The sequence below is a fragment of the Saccopteryx bilineata genome, chromosome 7 (assembly GCF_036850765.1).
Source record: "Saccopteryx bilineata isolate mSacBil1 chromosome 7, mSacBil1_pri_phased_curated, whole genome shotgun sequence".
Taxonomy (NCBI): Eukaryota; Metazoa; Chordata; class Mammalia; order Chiroptera; family Emballonuridae; genus Saccopteryx; species Saccopteryx bilineata.
The window spans coordinates 2,201,565-2,212,122 of record NC_089496.1 but is presented as its reverse complement, the minus strand read 5'-3'; positions in this window follow the sequence as shown (position 1 = coordinate 2,212,122).

Genomic DNA, 10,558 nt, shown 5'->3' with positions numbered 1-10,558 from the left:
TACAATAGTAATTGTATCTTGAAGTTATACAGAACATTGTTCATTCACACCCATTCATAATAATTGATGCAATAAGAAGTCATTGTTAGTATAGGTAATTGTAGCATTCTGTGAACATGGCAGAATGGTTTATATAAATAAGCAAGAGCATAAATTAGCAACAAATATAATTAACATTAAATTTTTTAGATAGTGATAATAAACAACAACTGTATTAGAATGAATACAAAGTAAGAACTTCAAATAAATATACAAAAGCAATGGTGGTTTATATCAACTACTATAAGAAATACAATGTTAGAAAGTTAAACAATATCAGCAATTAAACCACCTACATCAAAATAAATAACCAAAACATGATACTACAAATTGAATTAACTGCCTCAAAAAGTTTTGGCGTATATTGAAACACTGTAAGAAACTAAAAAACTAATAATATAGGCTAATAAAAGAGTAAGAAGAAATAAAACAGGGAAGATCAAATTTAGGAAAAAATTGAAGAAAGTACAAAACAAATTAGAAAATAAGGCTAAAACAGTGAGTACCCAAGGCAGAATGAAATTACTAACAATGCAGAAAAATAAACAAGAAATTGAATCAAAAATGAAGAAAGTAATAATGGTCAGAGGAAAGATGGGTAAAATGAAAGAATAAAAATTTTCCATATTTGGAGTCTTTGTAGAAAATTTTAAAAATAAAACAGAATGCTATTTTAGGTTATAATAAAAAAATTTATGTCTTTGACTATTTGGAGACCAGGATGTATGTATGCTTCAGTATAACTTAAAAGAATCAGTATCATTTGCCAGTATTGTCATTGGTACAACTTGGTAATTGTCACCATGTATCACATAGATTTTTAAATGCTTTAATTAATAAATATGAAAAGTGGTAAGAATTCCTCATTAGTTTATGAAGGTTTTGTCAATAGCCCAATAAATGAGTAATAACTAACACCTGTGTAATTTGGCAAGCTAGAATTAAATTAAAAATAGGAGAGATTACTATTATGTCTTGGACAGATATCATCAAAGCCAAGTATCTTCAGCAGTAAATCTTTGGGGAATTAATTAAAGTACTGCATCCTTAAAATATTTCTGGATATACTACTGTCTTTTCTATTTAATAAAATACTCAAATTATATATTAACTTATTTGGAATTGACATTTTTAAAGTGTCACTAGCTAAAACAATATATATCTATTTTTCAATTCTACTTTTTGAATCTCTGTAGCATTTGTTTATTTTTATTTGATATACAAAGAAATGAATGTACAATTTGATGATTCTGGACATATGCAAATGCCTGTTAAACTATCACTACAATTAAGAAACAGATATATCTAACACCTCCTAAATTTTCCTCATATCCCTTTGTTTTTCATTTATCTTTCTTTTTTGTATTTTATCCATAGATTGAGAGACATAGTATAATTAAAATATCCATACTTCCCAAAGCTATCTCCATCACATTTCTTTTTTTTTTTTACAGAGACAGAGAGAGAGTCAGAGAGAGGATAGATAGAGACAGACAAGAAGGAGAGAGATGAGAAGCATCAATTATCAGTTTTTTCATTGCGACACCTTAGTTGTTCATTGATTGCTTTCTCATATGTGCCTTGACCATGGGCCTTCAGCAGACCATGTCACCCCTTGCTCGAACCAGCGATCTTGGGTCCAAGCTGGTGAGCTTTGCTCAAACCAGATGAGCCTGCACTCAAGCTGGTGACCTCGGGGTCTCGAACCCGGGTTCTCCGCATCCCAGTCCAACGCTCCACCTGGTCAGGCTTTCCATCACATTTCTCACATTTTTTTAAATGAATAAATAAATATTTATTTTTAGAGAGGAGAGAGAGAGAAAGAGAAACAGAGAGAGAGAAGGGGGAGGAGCAGGAAGCATCAACTTCCATATGTGCCTTGACCAAGCAAGCCCAGGGTTTCAAACCAGCGACCTCAGCATTTCCAGGTCGACGTTTATCCACTGCGCCACCACAGGTCAGGCTCCATCACATTTCTAATGGCATATTTTACAGAACTAAATTAAACAATTCTAAAGTTTATATATGAGACCACAAAAACTCCAGAATAGCCAATGAGATCTTGAAAAAATATATTACAAAAATACACTTTATACAGTATGGTATTGACATAAATACAGATGTATAGACCAAAGTAACAGGATAGAGAGTCTACAAATAAACCTATACCTATATGATCAACTCAACAGTAAAAAAAAAAAAAATTAATGCAACCACATTAAAATATGAGCAAAGGTCATCAACAGATATTTCTTCAAAAAAAAGTTGTTTAATGGATTTAAACTTTGTTATGCAAGATGAATAAATACTAAAAATCTATTGTACAACATAGAGCCTCTAATTAACCCTAACATACTGTATATGTCAAAATTTCAGGGTAGTAGATATCACAAAAAATGTTCTCACTACAAAAGAAAAAAGGGGGCACCACAAGAAAATGTTGGGAGGTTTTAGATCTCTATAGAGCCTTGAATATTTGTTTTTTAGTGTTCTGGCCTTGACTTTCATTTATTAGAAATTCCACTGGTGTTTCTTCATAAACTAACAGACTGTCTTCTAGGCTAAGTATTTACCATTGTTTAAGTTAATTTAATTTATCTTGCTTTTGTGCAAGGGGTTTGATTATTCTCATAAATATAGCAATGTCCTTGAGCTAGAAACAATTGTCCAGGGCCCAACAATTGAGAGAGACCAGCAACACAGACTAGTTAGGCATCTGAGCTGCACTGACTGCTCACTACAGTTGTAGCAGAAATCACACATAATATGAGGCTCAAAAATGCATCTGATTGCTACTGTGCTTCCTTTGCCATACTCAGAACTTCTTATATTCCACATAGCATCAAATCTAATCTTTATGATAATTAGTTTGATTATCCCAAATATTGTAAATTTCCTTTGATCATTATTGTCATGAGATCAGAAGGCAGTCATAGTTTCCAGTTCATCAGAATTCTTTATTTGTCCTCTGGTTAAGGTACTACAACCCAGAAAACAGGATCTCTAAGCCAAAAATATCCTTAAGTTGTGAGCACAGGAGACACTGAAGGAAGTGTCTGAAGGAAGTCACTGAAATGATGGTAAAGGAGGCCAGTTCTATTTCTATCCCCCTATTTCAGAAAGATCTTTCTAGTTGTTTGGGACTCAGAAATTTACAGTGACCATTGTTTCAAGATCTTGAGGGAAAGAATCCACAAATTACAGTCAGTCTCATGCTGGTACCTTACTTGATTCGTTAATAAACATTCCAATGTTTTTTATTTGTTTGTTTTTTCCAAAGTGAGATTCAGACAGACAGTCTCCCACATGCGACAGACCAGGATCCACCCGGCATGCCCACCAGGGGGTGATGCTTGGCCCCTCTAGGGTGTTACTCTGCTGCAATAGGAGCCATTCTATCACCTGAGGTGGAGGCCATAGAGCCATCCTCAGCATCCAGGCCAACTTTGTTCCAATGGAGCCTTGGCTGCGGGAGGGGAAGAGAGATAGAGAGACAAGAGAGGGGGAAGGGTAGAGAAGCAGGTGGGCGCTTCTCCTGTGTGCCCTGGCAGGGAATCAAACTCGAAACTTCCACATGCCATGTCGATACTCTACCACTGAGCCAACCAGCCAAGGCCCAACATTCCAATGTTTTATGAGGCTAACGTGCTTTAAGATAATGCGGGTTATGAGAGGACCAGTGGTTTTGAATGTCATACCTCCTTTTTATAAAATTTTAGATATCAAATCCCATGCTTATAAATCAGGCATTCTGAAAAATTATTGGGTGGTGATACAGCACACTGAGCAGAGAAGGCAAATTTATGTTTGTAATTCTTGTCACTTCTAGTAAAGATGAATAATTTTTCTCCCCGGGGAGACGAGTTCCAATGTATTCAACTTGACATCAAGTGGCTATGATTTGCATTGATGATGGTATTATAATACGAGCTCAGCTTTGGTCTCAGTTGCTGGAGGATTAGAATTCAACAAAAGCAGAAGCTACGACAGCTTCAGAAAGAGGAAGTGCATACTTTTGGTCCCAACCTTGGCCTCGATTGTTGGCACCATGGCTACTTTGCTCTTTACTCCATTAGGATAGCTGAGAGCAGAATTTCTCCGATCTCCATTGCTTAGGTTATCCTGTCCACCCAGTTACTTGGTGCCACCTCTACAGTGGCTACTCTCTCATGAGTAATGACATGAAACCATTTTACACAGAGCACATACTCACATTAATCCATTTACACACCTCTTTCCCAGACATCTTAGCCTCTAATTTTCCTAATTCCACACTTCCAGATCTTTGATCAACTAGGGATGGCCCCTATATATCCTTATGTCAGGCCAATATTTCTTTCACAGAGAGTAGACAATCATGAGTAGTTCCAAGCACTTTTGACTAAATTTTTCTCTTGTCATTCTGTTAAAGCCCCCCTTGAATGGGGCTTTAGCATAGAAGTAGTAAATTTTTTGACTTGTCCTAACATATCATGTTAAATTATGTCTAAACTGATCCTCAATTTTTTTCCCTTTGTCAATTGGCCTCAGGGAAACATTTGTAAGGCCTTAGATGGTATTTGAGGAAGATATTTTATTGAAACAGACATAGATGAAATAGAGGCCAGAGATGTACTTACCATTTGGGTTAAACCCAATTATCATATACTGTTGCATATAATTAGTTAACATATTATTGAAGAATTGCAGTTCATAGAATTCTTTTCCTGTGAAGTCTTTGTCTACTTTTGGTATCAGGTTAACATTGGCCTCATCCAATGAATTAAGGAATTTCCTGTTATCTTTTATATTCTGGAGATATTATGTAAATTGTTCATTGTTTTCTTTTCCTTAAATGTTTGGTAGTAATTATATGGGGATGGAGTTTTCTTTGTTCGAAAGTTTTTAAATATGAGTTCAATTTTTTATAAGATTAGGGCAATTTAACCTTTTTATTTCTTCTTGCGTGAGGTGTGGCAGTTTGTTTTATCAAGGAATTCGGCCATTTTATGTATTTGGTGTTATGGAATTTGTACCATACGTTTATCCTTGGGAGGTCTATGTTGATGCTCTTTCTTTTTTGTGTGTGTTATATTTGTAATTTATCTTTTCTCTTTTTATGGTCAGGTTTATCAATGTTGTTAATATTTTCAAATGCACAGGTTTTGTTTCATTTTTTTTCTATTGTTTTTCAGTTGTCAAATTTATAATTTTTTTTTAGTCTTTTCTTCCTTACACTTGCTTGATTTTAATTTATTTTTCTTTTTTTAAAAGTCTTAAGTTAGAGGTTTAAACCATTGATTTGAGATCTTTATTCTGCTCTCATTTAAGTACTGAATAGCCTAAATGTTCCTTTAAATATTGGTTTAGTCACATCTCTCTCAAATTAATATGTATTTTTATTCACATCTCTCTCAAATTAATATGTATTTTTATTTCTTCTAAAATATTTTTAAAATTTTTTGGTCATTTTCTCTTTGATTTATCTATTATTTAGAACTAATTTGTTTAATTTCAAAATACTGTGGGTAATATTTAGCTGACTTATTTTTGTAAATTTTGCATTTAATTACATTACTAGCCTAGAGTATACATCAAATAATTCTAGTTCCTTTAAATTTGTGAAGGCTTGTTTTATGAAGCAGAATAAAGTCTATCTCAGTGAATTTTTCATGTGTTCTTGAAGGAATAAGTAGTCTGGTTTGAGGGAGGTTCTATAAATGTCAATTAGGCCAAGTTGTTTGATAGTGATTTTCAGGTCTTCTGTATAATTGTAGTTTCTCTAAAACATTGTTGTTAAATCATATGCATTTAGGATTTATTATAACATTTTGGATAATTGATATCTTTTTTTTTTTCTTTTGCATTTTTCTGAAGCTGGAAACAGGGAGAGACAGTCAGACAGAATCCCGCATGCGCCCGACCGGGATCCACCTGGCATGCCCACCATGGGGCGACGCTCTGCCCATCCTGGGCATTGCCATGTTGCGACCAGAGCCACTCTAGCGCCTGAGGCAGAGGCCATAGAGTCATCCCCAGTGCCTGGGCCATCTTTGCTCCAATGGAGCCTTGGCTGTGGGAGGGGAAGAGAGAGACAGAGAGGAAGGCACAGCGGAGGGGTGGAGAAGCAAATGGGCGCTTCTCCTGTGTGCCCTGGCCAGGAATTGAACCTGGGTCCTCCGCACGCTAGGCCAACGCGCTACCGCTGAGCCAACCGGCCAGGGCCGATATTGATATCTTTAGCATTATTTACTATTCTTTCCTTGGGAATATTTCTGTGCTCAATTTTATTTTAATATAATGTTAATATAATTATTCAAACTTTAGATTGATCACTGTTTGTTTTGTATATATTTTCCATGCTTTTATTTTTAATGTCTTTATATTTGAAATATGGGGTGTGAATGTGTGTGTGTGTAGACACATGAAGTGAGGTCTAATTTTTTTAACTAATGACTTTTATCTGATGATTTCTGTTTTAACAGGTTTTCTTAGTTTATTACATTTGTCATAATTATATATATGGTTGGATTAAAATCTACTGTCTTTGCTAACTATTTTTTATTTTTCCATCAATTTATTGTTGAAATTTCTCCCTTTTACTGCCATCTCTTTCCTTACTTGCTTTTAACATTTTAATTTAACTTTCATAATCACTTTACTTATTATTTTTTAAAGTTTTTAGTACTTTTATTAGTATTTACTTCTTCATTAGTATCCTTTAAATAACATATCTCCCTTTATTAGAGTTTAAGCATTTCCTAATATTCTCTCAATTCTTCCCTTACAATGTTGTATTATTTTTGTTTCACATTTTAATTATGCTTGTGCTAAAAATATACACTAAAGCATGACTATTTTATGTTAGAGAGTCAATTATCTTTAGATGCAACAAAAAAAAAAAATTAAGGAAGTTTGTAGCTACCTCCAATTATTTTACTTCTAACGGAGTACTCTATTTCTTTATGTAGATTCAAGTTCCTATCTGTTACCCAATTTCTACTGCCTAAAGAATCTTCACTAATATTTCTGTAGTCTACATCTGCTGGCAACACAATCTTTCAGTGAGCATTTCTTAAGTAAAAAATGAGGTGTAATTTTTTTCTTCATTCATCTGCATGCAATATGTTTTCATAATTATATTAAATACTTTCTCTTTTACTTGGGTTGTGAAACATTTACATACAATATGTCTCAATACACTTAGGCTTTTTGTTTGTTTTTTGCTGATTTTTAAATCCTGTTTGGAGTTATTTGAACTTCTTAGTTCTAAGAGTTTCTGTTATTAATTTTATAAAAGTTATTTATTATTTCATCAAATATATATTTTGCCTTTTCTCTCTTCCACTGGGATGTCAGTTATATACAAGGTGGGGAAAAAGTAGGTTTAGAGTTGTGAATACATGAAAGTGTTTATTCCTGCATTATTATTTATTAATTATTATATTATTTTCCATATGGACAACTATAAACAAACTTTTGCCCCACACTGTATAATAGACTGTTAGGAATCAATGACATTATTATTTTCTCTGTTGTTATATATTTTTTATTTTTATCATTTTCACTTGATTATTTATCATTTTTACTTATTAAAATTACCTTTCTGTACTTGAAAAGTCCACTTCTTTTTATAGAACTTACAACATAATAGTCATAGGTATTTTAAAATCTTACTAAACAGCTGATATTTTTACAGGGTCATCTCTAATTCCCTTTAATAGTTTTAAATTTATATATGCATTCTTATATTAAAATTAAAATGTATGTTCAAAATTAGTATCAATTATTAAGAATTTCAACAAAATTAAAACAATATATTAATTTTATAATTTTGAAGTAGATGGGGACAAATAAAATATCAATTAGTCCCAACAATCTTTGATTTATATAAAGCAAAGAAAAATTATTTGTAGAATTAATGAGGTGTCCACCACAAACCTACTTAATCTGATTTTAAATTGACAGCAGTGTCATCTATCAATTTACGGAGAATATAATAAAACGTTCCAACAAACAGAATTGGTCTGAAATGTATTAATGTCATTTCTATCTTCTGGTTATAAATTAGAAATAATAAATTATAAAATGAAAAATATCAAATATATTTTATTTGATTATGAACCTTGATTTAAACCAATTTTTGAGGAATGGATTCACCACATATCTATTTCTTTTGCTTGATTGGGGAAAACATTGCTCCCAACATTGGAATCAGACTTTCTTCTGAAGAGACGGCACTCGGGACAGTTCTTGTTCTCTATTCTCAAAGAAATACCCCAGCAGAGAATGTGGCGTGATTCCACATTTATCATCCAAAATACTAAACTTACCTTTAAAAATACAGCCTTAGACTTGAAAGATTGTTATATATTTTTAAATATAAAACAGGGAAAGTTAAGATGAAACTTTTTCTTCTAGAGCATATGTGAATATTTGATCAGTGAGATTTGAAAGCAATAGCACATTAATAATGTTCTCATGACTTATAAGTAAAATCTTCAAGTGGCTTTTGGATTTATTCTAAAGGTCAACTTGCAATATCCAGGAGCTTAATATGCCAGAGCTAAATATTTTATTTTAATGTAGTACTTTGCAATTGACCAAAAATGTACCACTTACCCTTTCTAGTTCTTACCTTGCTTTCTGAGACAAAGAAATATGTTCTTTATGATAATTGGATATTTGTTAAGCATCTCTGAAAGGTAAGGCTATATATAATGTATAATTTGGGTTTTATATTAAATTGCTATAATGATTGTTGATTTTTACTGCTTTTTGTTGTAATGGATTAAAATTCAATGTAGGTAAAAAAAAAAAAAAAAGAAAGAAAAACAACTGTCATTATAATATAGGAGTTACCAAGTATGTAGAGTCTTCTCTGTTAAGTTACAATTCCTTCCATGAACATGAAAAATTCCATTTTTACTACTGGTGAAGCTCTAAATATATATGAATGAAGCCATTGCATTCACATACTGTTAGCAGTCTAATTGTGAACAAGAGTGCTTAACTATAATGTCAAATTTCATGGTCTTGTCAGGCTCAAGAAATTTAGAGTAAGATAGATAAATTTGGAATATATGACACCTTAATCATCTCTCTTAGTATAAATTCTATAACCATTCTTAGCAAGGTTCATTGAGAACATAATACTTAGGAATTAAACAAATTGTAAATATGTTAAAAGATATGGTAACTGAGAACTCAGAAACTCAGAGTAAAACAATAATTAAATGATTCAAGGGAAAATGTATGAGACTTTTTCCTGCATATATAAATACACACACACACACACACACACACACATATATATATACACACACACATATATACATATATATGTATATGTATATATTATACCTGATTCTAAATCCTAAATGCTGGCCCTTTCAGCATAATCAATAACAGCAACAATACTCATTATAGCTACACTAAATGTACTTGGTATGCACATTTTACTAACATTACTCCTATCCTCTTCTGTCAGAGATAGATATCTTAATTTTTTTAAATAAATTTTTATTAATGGTAATGGGATGACATTAATAAATCAGGGTACATATATTCAAAGAAAACATGTCTACGTTATTTTGTCATTAAATTATGTTGCATACCCCTCACCCAAAGGCAGATTGTCCTCCGCCACCCTCTATCAGGTTCTCTGTGCCTCTCCCCCTCCCCCTAACTCTCTCCCTCCCTCCCTCCTGCGTCCTCCCTTCCCCCACCCCTGGTAACCACCACACTCTTGTCCATGTCTCTTAGTCTCCTTTTTATGTTCCACCAATGTATGGAATCATGTAGTTCTTGTTTTTTTCTGATTTACTTATTTCGGTATAATGTTATCAAGATCCCACCATTTTGCTGTAAATGATCTGATGTCATCATTTCTTATGGCTGAGTAGTATTCCATAGTGTATATGTGCCACATCTTCTTTATCCAGTCTTCTATTGAAGGGCTTTTTGGTTGTTTCCATGTCTCCGCCACTGTGAACAGTGCTGCAATGAACATGGGGCTACATGTGTCTTTACGTATCAATGTTTCTGAGGTTTTGGGGTATATACCAAGTAGAGCGATTTCTGGGTCATAAGGTAGTTCTATTTGCAGTTTTTTGAGGAAGTACCATACTTTCCTCCATAATGGTTGTACTACTTTACAGTCCCACCAACAGTGGATGAGAGTTCTCTTTTCTACGCAGCCTCTCCAACATTTGCTTTTACCCGTCTTGTTGATAATAGCTAATCTAACAGGGGTGAGGTGGTATCTCATTGTAGTTTTGATTTGCATTTCTCTAATAACTAATGAAGCTGAGCATCTTTTCATATATCTGTTGGCCATTTGTATCTCTTCCTGGGAGAAGTGTCTGTTCATATACTCTTCCCATTTTTTTATTGGATTGTTTGTTTGTTTGTTGTTGAGTTTTATGAGTTCTTTGTAAATTTTAGATATTAGGCCCTTATCTGAGCTGTTGTTTGAAAATATCATTTCCCATTTAGTTAACTGTCTGTTTATTTTGTTATCAGTTTCTCTTGCTGAGCA